This window comes from Symphalangus syndactylus, chromosome 6 (assembly GCF_028878055.3).
Source record: "Symphalangus syndactylus isolate Jambi chromosome 6, NHGRI_mSymSyn1-v2.1_pri, whole genome shotgun sequence".
NCBI lineage: Eukaryota > Metazoa > Chordata > Mammalia > Primates > Hylobatidae > Symphalangus > Symphalangus syndactylus.
The window spans coordinates 105,753,512-105,765,992 of NC_072428.2; the positions used below are offsets into that span (position 1 = coordinate 105,753,512).

The following is a 12,481-nucleotide window of genomic DNA, read 5'->3' on the forward strand; positions in this document are numbered from 1 at the left end:
CATTGTGCAGAACATCATTCTCAGTAAACTATCGCAAGGACAAAAAACCAAACACCGCATGTTCTCACTCATAGGTGGGAATTGAACAATAAATACCACTAGACTTTTTATTAGATCTTCGGCTGATTCTTCTCAGACTCCTTTGCTTACTCCTCCCTTTCTACCAAAATAGTAGATGTTAGAGTTTCTTGAGACTCAGTCTATTTTTTTTTTTCTTTTTCCAAGTCTTATATCTCCTCAGGAAAACAGCACTACTGAGTGCTTTGGCAACCTATAGAGAACTTCAATCTTTGGTCACAGCATTAACAGCTCTTGGTTTCATAGTCCCATGAGCCCTCTTTAAAATGGCCTAAAGACTCCAACTAAAACCACACCATTTTGCACTCTCTAAGCAATCATATCTACTCTGAAATCTCTTGAAAGCCATATCCCAAGCCCATCTGCTTGGTTACAAGTATATACACCTGCTTACTTTAGTTCCCTACTCAGTTATCACACAGACATCTCAAATTTCACGTATCTACAACTGAACACATTCCTTTCCTTCAAGCTTGTTTTATTTCCAGTATTAACAATCTCAATAAAAGGTACCACCAGGTTTTCTAATCGAAAACTGGGATTTATTAAATATGTCCCCTTTCCTCCCCTACCATATACAATCAATCACCAAGTCTGATCAAGTCTGCCACCTAAATGCCTATTATGGCCAATATCAATGAAACTAATCTAGTTCAAATCACAATCTCAGATATGACTAAATGAATGCAGTGGTCTTATGACATACCCACCCCCAACAGTGCACAATGTAGCAATGCTAATTCAATTATGTTCAACCCCCCACATACACAGCCATTCCCCCACATAATAGGCACAGTGATATTTAAACACACACACAGACACACACACAAATCCTATATTACCATGGACTTGCTTAACACTCTTTGCTCTTTGGAAATAATGTGATTCAGGAAATGTTTCCTTTAGACTTTGGTCCCTGCCTCATTCTTTAGTTTCATTTCTCACTATTCTATGCATTTCTCTTAAATCACCTTCATGGTCCCCTTCTTTTAGATCATTGTACTTTTCATTTTCTTTTTTCACAATTCAGGATCATGGAACTCTGAAAGTCTCTTTTGTGTAGAATTCTTTCCCCACCATCCCCTTGTTTTGCCCGTCTTATTACCTAACTAGGTCCTATTCATGCTTCCTTCTCCTCTAAAATGTCAGGGACGCCTTCTCTGATATCTTCTCCAAAACTAGTTTAGAGTTTCCTGCTATGTGCTTCCATATTAAACTACACTTTGACTTCAAAATGCATAGTGTATTTAAATATACTTAAGAAACATTGTCTTCTCCCAGTAGATATTTTTTCCTTTTTAAGCAGCTTTATAAAAGTATAAATGAGGTACAATAAATTGCCATATTAAAAGTATAAAATTTCTTAAGTTTTCACATATATGGATACAGCCATGAAACCATCATAACAATAAAGATAGTGAACACATTTATAACCCCAAAGTTTCCTCTTGCGCCTTTGTTCTAACAAAGTCATACCGTATTTGTCTTGTTCCTAATGTTCCTGGCACACAGTGGCACTCAAAATATATTTGATAAATGAATTAAATAGCAAAATTGTTCATCAAAGGATTATAAGCACCAAAAGCAATGTGTCTTTGTTTTTGCAACTTTTGTAAAATAATGCAAACCTATGCATCACTGAAGATTATGCTTTGTGAGAACGATAAATTTTATTTTAATAAATACAAGCAGAAAAAATCAGAGATTAAACGGATTTATAAAATATGACTCTGAACACATATATTTACGTAGATTTATTTATGTGTAGCTAGAAATGATAGTGGACACTGACACAAAAACTAGCAATGGAGAAATTGTAGGTTATTTTAATTTTCTTCTTTGTCCTTCTCTGAAACTTTTAAAGACCATGTGTCATAATATGTTGAATGGGACCTTTCTTGAATTTTAAAATTTCAGCTAAAGCCCCATGCTGTGGACAACAAGTAGTAACTATTTCCACATTCTAATCGAAACAGCCAAAAAGCTGTCAAAGTCCCCTCTCTTGAGTTTGCTAAGAGGTAGCCAAATTGGTCTTTCTGCTGTCATACTCAACATTCTATCCAGTGTACAAAAGCTAACATCCTAATTTTGTTGAAGGGGAAAGTTGGCAGAAAGTGAACCATTTTAGTTTGTTTTCCACCCCATCCCGTATCTGAAAGAAAGGCAAAGGATGCCATTCCTTTAAGTGATTATTATACTCCAAAAAGAACTACTTTTAGAGATTAAGGATGGCATAAGAACTGGCATTATTAACCCTGGCTGGATGCTTGCTGAGCTGCATTCGTGCATAGGCTCACACATATTGCCAACTGAGTGGAGTATGGTAAGAAAAGTCTTAGGAACTTCAGCCTGTATCCTTTGGAATTTTAGAGTTACTGTCTTGCAATTTTTTTCAAGGCAGAAGTTTGACCACAGAGAGGGCAGCAATAGTCAGCCCACCTTCAGAAAAGATACACTAGTTTCCTATGTGGGAAGTGGATACTACTAAGGGAGGAGACCACCCCTCACATTGTCTTATGCCCAATTTCTGCCTCCAAAGAGAGAAAAAGTAAAAACTAAAAGGCAGAAATGAAATCCACAGGCAGACAGCCTGGCGCCACACCCTGGGCCTGATAGTTAAAGATTGACCCCTGACCTAATCGGTTATGTTATCTATAGATTACAGACATTGTATAGAAATGGACTGTGAAAATCCCTATCCTGTTTTGTTCCAATCTAATTACCGGTGCACGCAGCCCCCAGTCATGTAAAACCCGCTTGCTCAATCATGACCTTCTCACACTCTTGGATCTTGAGACAGGAGTCTTGCCAATACCCCTGGCCGAATAAACCCCTTCCTTCTTTAACTCGGTGTCTAAGGAGTTTTGTCTGTGGCTTGTCCTGCTACACAACAAAAAGTGGCAAGCTCAAGCATCTCCATGTGGCTTTCTTGGACTAAAAGGGCTTTCTGCCATGACAGGGGAACACTAGCAGTAACGAGTGGTGAGATGAACGAGTGGTGAGATGTGGGCAAGAGCTGAGTTGCTAACTAGAGAATGATGCAATACAGTTGTTCAATGGGGACCCAAAAGAGCCCACCTGTGCTCCATGGACAATTCAGCATTTAGCATGCGAACCCCTCACAGGGTATTGAGGACTAAAAGAGAACAAAATGAGCATCAATTAAACCTGTTTTTTTCCTTTTTACACAATTCCGCACATGACCCCTTCTCCTGCCTTGAACTTGGAAGACTCAGAAGATGATAAATTGAGGATGACTAGGTGGAGATATAGAACACAGTGAGGTAGGCAGTACGGTTCCTTTCTATGGACGGGGCTTAAGGCCCACAGGCCTGGCAGTTCTCCAATGTCTTTCGTCCCACACGTTCCGCTGTTGAACTCCTCAGGTGGATGGGAGGCAGGACTAGATTGCAGCTCCAAACAGAGCAGCTGCGAAAGTTCGCATTGTGAATTGTAGCTCCAGACTGACTGCAAGAACAAACCAGCAATCCCGAGAGGACCCACAGACCCTCTGAAGGAAGCGGACTGCTCCTGTAGGACCCAGGAGACACCCCAAATACCGTGAGTGCCCCAACTGTAGAAGTAGGAAAGGAAGACCCTCCTCCCCCAAACACACACCTCCACTGGAGAAGTTGAAAGTCTGTTTGTGGGAGAAGTTTCTGACTTTACCTGGAGCTGAGTCAATTCAGAGAGCCAAGCGAAATACAGGGGTAGAGGAAATAGCAGAAAGGCCCCGGGAGCTCACTGTGCCCCCGAGTAGGCCATTCCCGCCTGGCATCCCAGGGATCCAGTGGGAGGGTGACCAGAGGATCAGGGGTAAGACTCCACAGGGAGAAGGAAATCTCTAGCTGAACTTTGTAACAATTTGAAGAGGGTGAGAAGCCTTCTGGCCAGAACTCCAGGGAGGGTGAAAATCCAGTGTGCGGACTCCACAGGTGGGGGAAGAACCAAGCCCTTTTCTTTCACAGCTGGGAGGCGGGTAGCCCAGGGCAAATTTTCAAGCCCGACATGCCTTCCACCTGGAAACAGACTGGGAGTTGTTGGGGTGTGCATGATGGGGGTGAGACTGGCCCTTCAGTTTGCATGGGAGCTGCGTGAGGCCTGTGACTGCTGGCTTTCCCCCACTTCCCTGACAACCTGCATGACTCAGCAGAGGCAGCCACAATCCTCCTAGGTATACAACTCCAGTGACCTGGGAATCTCACCGCCATCCCCCACAGCAGCTGCAGCAAGACCCGCCCAAGGAGAGTCTGAGCTCAGACATGCATAGCCCTGCCCCTACCTGATGGTTCTTCCCTACCCATCCTGGTAGCTGAAGACAAAAGGCATATACTCTTGGGAGTTCTAGGGCCCAACCCACCAGCAGTCCCTCTCCACACTACTACAGCTGATGCTTTCTGGAAAGCATCACCTCCTGGCAGGAGGCCAACCGGCACTAAAATAGACCATTAAGCCACCAAAGCTGAAGACCCCCATGGAGTTCATTGCATTCCCCTCAGCCATCTTCACGGGAACAGGTGCTGGTGTCCACAGCTGAGAGACCCATAGATGGTTCACATCACAGGATTCTGTGTGGACAACCCCCAGTACCAACCCAGACCTGGGCAGACTCGCTGGGTGGCTAGACTCAGAAGACAGACAACAATCACTGCAGTTCAGCTCACAGAAAGCCACATCCAAAGCAAAAGGGGGAGAGCACTACATAAAGGGACACCCCATGGGACAAAAGAATCTGAACAGCAGCCTTCAGCTCTAAACCTTCGCTCTGATGAGGCCCACCCAAATAAGAAGAAACCAGAAAACCAACCCTGGTAATATGACAAAACAAGGCTCTTTGACACCCCCCAAAAATTACACTAGTTCCCCAGGAATGGATCCAAACCAAGAAGAAATCCCTGATATACCTAAAAAAGAATTAGGGAGGTTAGTTATTAAGTTAATCAGGAAGGGACCAGAGAAAGGTGAAGGCCATTGCAAGGAAATCCAAAAAATGATACAAGAAGTGAAGGGAGAAATATTCAAGGAAATAGATAGCTTAAAAATATCAAAAATTCAGGAAACTTTGGACACACTTTTAGAAAGCCTCAGAAGTAGAACTGAACAAGTAGAAGAAAGAAATTCAGAGCTTGAAGATAAGGTCTTCTAATTAACTCAAACCAACAAATACAAAGAAAAAAGAATAAGAAGATATGAACAAAGTCTCCAAGAAGTCTGGGATTATGTTAAATGACCAAACTTAAGAATAATCCGTGTTTCTGAGGAAGAAGAGAACTCTAAAAGCTTGGAAAACATCCAGGGGAATAATCAAGCAAAACTTCCCTGGCCTTGCTAGACACCTATACATCCAAATGGAAGAAGCACAAAGAATACCTGGAAAATTCATTGCACAAAGATCTTTGCCTAGGCATATTGTCATCAGGTTACCCAAAGTTAAGACAAAGGAAAGAATCTGAAGAGCTGTGAGACAGAAGCACCAGGCAATGTATAAAGGAAATCCTATCAGATTAATAACAGATTTCTTAGCAGAAACCCTACACGCTAGAAGAGATTGGGGCTTTATCTTCTGCCTCCTCAAACAAAACCGTTATCAGCCAAGAATTTTGTATCCAGTGAAATTAAGCATCGTATACGAAGGAAAGATACAGTCATTTTCAGAAAGATGCTGAAAGAATTTGCCATTACCAAGCCACCAGTACAAGAACTGCTGAAAGGAGCTCTAAATCTTTAAACAAATCCTGGAAACACACCAAAACAGAACCTGTTTAAAACATAAATCACACACCTATAGAACAAAAATACATATTAAAAAGCAAAAACAAAACAAAAAACAAAAGTACACAGACAACAAAAAGCACAATGAATGCAACCTCACATTTCAATATTAACATTAAATGTGAATGGCCTAAATGCTCCACTTAAAAGATACAGAATTGCAGAATGGATAAGAACTCACCAACCAAATATCTGCTGCCTTCAGGAGACCTACCTAACACATAAGGACTCACATAAACTTAAAGTAAAGGGGTGGAAAGAGGCATTTCATGCAAATAGACACCAAAAGTGAGCAGGTATAGCTATTCTTATATCAGACAAAACAAATTTTAAAGCAACAGCAGTCAAAAGAGACAAAGAGGGACATTATATAATGGTAAAAGGCCTTGTCCAACCGGAAACTATCACAATCCTAAACATATACATGCCTAACAATGGAGGGCCCAAATTTGTCAAAACAATTACTAATAGACCTAAGAAATGAGATAGAGAGCAACACAATAATAGTGGGGGACTTCAATACTCCACTGACAGCACTAGACAGGTCCTCAAGACAGAAAGTCAACAAAGGAACAATGGATTTAAACTATACCTTGGAACAAATGGACTTAACAGATATATACAGAAAATTTCATCCAACAACTGCAGAATACACATTCTATTCAACAGTGAATGGAATTTTCTCCAAGATAGACCATATAATAGGCCATAAAATGAGCCTCAATACATTTAAGAAAATTGATATTATATCAAGCACTCTCTCAGACCATGGTGCTCCTGAATGAGCATTGGGTCAGAAACAAAATCAAGATGGAAATTAAAACATTCTTCAAACTGAATGTCAGTAATGACACAACCTATCAAAACCTCTGGGTTATAGCAAAGGCAGTGCTAAGAGGAAAGTTCATAGCCTTAAGCATCTACATCCAAAAAACTGAAAGAGCACAAACTGACATTCTAAGGTCACACCTCAAGGAACTAGAGAAACAATAACAAACCAAACCCAAACCCAGCAGAAGAAAAGAAATAACAAAGATCACAGCAGAATTAAATGAAATTAAAAAAAAACAAAAAAAGATAAATAAAACAAAAAACGGTTTTTTGAAAAGATAAATAAAATTGGTAGACCTTAGCAAGATTAACCAAGAAAAGAAGAGAAAAAATGCAAAATTCAAGTGACCTCACTAAGAAACAAAACAGAAGATATTACAACTGACAGCAGTGAAATACAAAAGATCATTCAAGACTACTATGAACACCTTTATGCACATAAACTAGAAAACCTAAAAGAGATGGATGAATTCCTGGAAAAATACAATCCTCATTTTGTATTTATTGATACATTATTGTGCTGTATCTATTTACATACTTTGCCCTTTTATGCTGTCAGGTTTTAGTGTCATATTTTTCTGTTACTGATAAATTTAAAGGTACTTAAGATTTCTGTTAAATGTGGTTAATATAGCTGTATCAAAAGCTGTTTCATTAATTTTTTATGCAGTAGTCACATAAGTTCAATTAATAAAGAAGCTTCATCCATTCATGTATTTATTCAATAAACTTAATCATTGGTCAACTCTAGTGCTACATAAAACAAGGAGCCATTCCCCAAGATGCTTATCAGAGAGAAGAGTTTGGCAAGTACCATAAAAGCAACCCAGGTTACATGTAGTAGTTTGTATTAGTCTGCTTGGGCTGCCATAACAAATCCCTCAGACTGAATGGTTTATGTAACAAAAACTGAAATTTATATTCTCACAGTTTTGGAGACTGGAACACCAAATTCAAGGTGATGGCAGGGTTGGTATCCAGTGAAATCTCTTCCTTTGTGTGGCAGATACCCACCTCCTCACTAAGTGCTCATAAGGCCTTTCCTAGGGTTATGCATACACAGGGAGAAAAAGAGAGAGAGAGAGAGAGAGAGAGCTCTGATGTCTCTTACAAGGATAATACTCCTATCAGATTAGGGCCCCACCCTTATGAAATAATTTACTTTTTTCCTCTGAATACAGCTGCACTTGGAGTTAGGGGTTTCAACACAGAAATTTGGGGTAGAGGGGAAGCACAGACATTCAGTCCATAACATACTTTGAGTTATTCTATCTTGGAGATGGTAAGAAAAATAGGAAATGTACTCATTTATTCATTCAGTGAACATTTATTGAGTGCCTAGTTCACACCAGGCACTATGCTTAATGTTAGTAATAGTAGCTATTTTCCTGGAGGAGATAATAATCAAATGAAGTAAAAGAAGACATAAATCACAATGCAATTTGAATGCTGTAATATAACCACCACAAAGACTCTGAAAACACAAAAGAGGGAACAGATAAATATGTCTGTGGGAGTTGGGAAAGATAACACAGAAAAGCGAACATTTATTTGGGTCTTAAATGTTGGGTAGGATTGTGTAATGCAAAGAAAAAAAACAGTTGTAACATGATCTTGATGATAATGGTTGCTCAGGCAATGTTTGTGTTTGAGTCCTCACTTCTGAGTTGCAGATTTTTCTAAGACTGCTTTCTGAGTGGTGTGTTTGGAGCTTTGGATATACGTCTCACTCTGTCCTCAGCTTCCTCTCACTAAAATTCTGAGAGTAAAAGAATGGAAAGTAAGGGAAATCTGGCTATTGTTCTTGTCTTTCAAAGTTGGTGTTATCTGCAATGCCCTCAAGAAAAACATTTCACTCTCATGTCATTTGGATATTGGTTTCAAGAAAATGCACCTTACACAGTGGTTAGGTTCTAAAGTCAACATAGACATAAAGTGTGCTTATGATGGAAACACACAAATCCTAACCAGCCATATAATTTTGTCTATGTCAAGAAACAATGTTTATCCTCCACTTGAATAACTCCTTCCAAAAAAAGTGAATATCCAGATTTAGATAGCCTAATAAGATTACTTTCAGTCTATTCCAAGATGGCCTAATAGGAACAGCTCTGGCCTGCAGTTCCCAGCATGATCAACACAAAAGATGGGTGATTTCTGCATTTTCAACTGAGGTACCTGGCTTCTCTCATTGGGATTGGTTGGACAGTGGGTGCAGCGAGAGGGCTAGACAAATCAGGGCGGGGCGTCACCTCACTGGGGAAGTGCAAGGGGTCAGGGGATTTCCCTTTCCTAGCCAAGGGAAGTCGTGACAGACTGTACCTGGAAAAACGGGACATGTCTGCCCAAATACTGCACTTTTCCCTCAGTCTTAGCAACTGGCAGACTGGGAGATTCTCTTCTATGCCTTGGTGGAGGGTCCAACACCCACGGAGCCTTGCTCACTGCTAGCACAGCAGTCTAAGATTGACCTGTGAGGCTGCAGCCTGGTGGGGGGAAGGGCATCCACCATTGCTAAGGTTTGAGTAGATAAACAAAGCAGCCAGGAAGCTCGAACTGGGCAGAACTCACCACAGCTCAGCAAGGCCTACTGCCTCTATAGACTCCATCTCTGGGGGCAGGGCATAGCTGAACAGCAACATTTGCTATTCGGCAATATTTGCTGTTCTGCAGCCTCCACTGGTGATACCCAGGCAAACAGGGACTGGAGTGAACCTCCAGCAAACTCCAACAGACTAGCAGCTGAGGGAACTGACTGTTTGAAGGGAAACTAACAAACAGAAAGGAATCACATCAACATCAACAAAAAGAACATCCACACCAAAACCCCATCTTTAGGTCACCAACATCAAAGACCAAGGTAGATAAAACCACAAAGATGGGGAGAAAACAGAGCAGAAAAGCTGAGAATTCTAAAAATCAGAGTGCCTCTTCTCCTCCAAAGGATCACCGCTCCTCGCTAGCTATGGAACAAAGCTGGTTGAAGAATGACTTTGACGAGTTGACAGAAGTAGGCTTCAGAAGGTTGGTAATAACAAACTTCTCTGAGCTAAAGGAGCGTGTTCTAACCTATTGTGAGGAAGCTAAAAACGTTGAAAAAAGGTTAGACAAATAGCTAACTAGAATAAACAGTGTAGAGAAGACCTTAAATAACCTGATGGAGCTGAAAAACATAGCACAAAAACTTCCTGACACACGCACAAGACTCAAAAGCAAATTCAATCAAGTGGAAGAAAGGATATCAGTGATTGAAGATTAAATTAATGAAATAATGCCAGAAGACATGATTAGAGAAAAAAGAGTAAAAAGAAATGAACAAAGACTCCAAGAAGTATGAGACTATGTGAAAAGACAAAAATCTACGTTTGATTGATATACCTGAAAGTGATGGGGAGAATGGAATCAAGTTGGAAAAGACTCTTCAGGATATTATCCAGGAGAACTTCCCTAACCTAGCATGGCAGGCCAACATTCAAATTCAGGAAATACAGAGAACACCACAAAGATACTCCTCGAGAAGAGCAACCCGAAGACACATAATCATCAGATTCACCAAGGTTGAAATGAAGGAAAAAATGTTGAGGGCAGCCAGAAAGATTGGGTTACCTACAAGGGGAAGCCCATCAAACCAACAGCGAATCTCTCAGCAGAAACCCTACAAGCCAGAAGAGAGTGGGGGCCAATATTCAACATTCTTAAATAAAAGAATTTTGAATCTAGAATTTCATATCCAGCCAAACTAAGCTTCAAAAGTGAAGGAGAAATAAAACCCTTTACAGACAAGCAAATGCAGAGAGATTTTGTCACCACCAGGCCTGCCTTACAAGAGCTCCTGAAGGAAGCACTAAACATGGAAAGGAACAACCGGTACCAGCCACTGCAAAAACATGCCAAATTGTAAAGACCATCGATGCTATGAAGAAACTGCATCAACTAATAAGCAAAATAACCAGCTAACATCATAATGACAGGATCAAATTCACACATAGCAATATTAACCTGAAATGTAAATAGGCTAAATGCCCCAATTAAAAGACACAGACTGGCAAATTGGATAAAGAGTCAAGACCCATCAGTGTGCTGTATTCAGGAGACCCATCTCATGTGCAAAGACACACATAGGCTCAAAATAAAGGGATGGAGGAAGATCTACCAAGCAAATGGAAAGCAAAAAAAAAAAAGCAATGATTGCAATCCTAGTCTCTGATAAAACAGACTTTAAACCAACAAAGATCAAAAGAGACAAGGCCATTACATAATGGTAAAGGCATCAATTCAACAAGAAGAGCTAACTATCCTAAATATATATGCACCCAATACAGGAGCACCCAGATTCATAAAACAAGGCCTTAGAGACCTAAAAAGAGACTTAGACTCCCACACAATAATAATGGGAGACTTTAACAACCCCACTGTCAATATTAGACAGTTCAATGAGACAGAAGGTTAACAAGGATATCTAGGACTTGAACTCAGCTCTGCACCAAGTGGAAAAAACAGATATCTACAGAATTCTCCACCCCAAATCAAAAGAATATACATTCTTCTCAGCACCACATCTCACTTATTCTAAAATTAACCACGTAATTGGAAGTAAAGCACTCCTCAGCAAATGTAAAAGAACAGAAATCACAACAAACTGTCTCTCAGACCACAGTGCCATCAAATTAGAACTCAGGATTAAGAAACTCACTCAAAACCACACAACTACATGGAAACTGAACAACCTGCTCCTGAATGACTACTGGGTACATAACGAAATGAAGGCAGAAATAAAGATGTTCTTTGAACCAATGAGAACAAAAACACAATGTACCAGAATCTCTGAGACACATTTAAAGCAGTGTGTAGAGGGAAATTTATAGCACTAAATGCCCACAGGAGAAAGCAGGAAAGATCTAAAATCGACACCCTAACATCACAGTTAAAAGAACTAGAGAAGCAAGAGCAAATGAATTCAAAAGCTAGCAGAAGGCAAGAAATACCTAAGATCAGAGCAGAACTGAAGGAGATAGAGACACAAAAAACCCTTCAGAAAATCAATGAATCCAGGAGCTGGTTTTTTGAAAAGATCAACAAAATTAATAGATCACTAGCAAGACTAATAAAGAAGAAAACAGAGAAGAATCAAATAGACACAATGAAAAATGATAAAGGGGATATCACCACTGATCCCACAGAAATACAAACTACCATCAAAGAATACTATAAACACCTCTATGAAAGTAAACTAGAAACCCTAGAAGAAATGGATAAATTCCTGGACACATACACCCTCCCAAGACTAAACAAGTAAAAAGTTGAATCTCTGAATAGACCAATAGCAGGCTCTGAAATTGAGGCAATAATTAATAGCCTACCAACCAAAAAAGTCCAGTACCAGACAGATTCACAACCAAATTCTACCAGAGGTACAAAGAGGAGCTGGTACCATTCCTTCTGAAACTATTCCAATGAATAGAAAAAGAGGGAATCCTCCCTAACTCATTTTATGAGGCTAGCATCATCCTGATACCAAAGCCTGGGAGAGACACAACAAAAAAAGAGAATTTTAGACCAATAACTCTGATGAACATCGATGCAAATATCCTCAATAAAATACTGGCAAACCAAATCCAGCAGCACATCCAAAAGCGTATCCACTACAATCAAGTCAGCTTCATCCCTGGGATGCAAGTCTGGTTCAACATATGCAAATCAATAAACACAATCCATCACAGAAACAGAACCAACAAGAAAAACTACACGATTCTCTCAATAGACGCCGAAAAGGCCTTTGACAAAATTTAACAACACTTCA

General features: G+C 40.1%; 1 non-coding gene across 1 annotated transcript; it reads right to left on the bottom strand.

The window, feature by feature from the left end:
* Positions 1-225: 225 nt before the first annotated feature.
* LOC129485577 (small nucleolar RNA SNORA25) lies at positions 226-351 on the bottom strand. Its single transcript, XR_008658715.1, has one exon. It is a non-coding gene; the product is annotated as a small nucleolar RNA SNORA25 (small nucleolar RNA).
* Between the last annotated feature and the right edge of the window lie 12,130 nt (positions 352-12,481).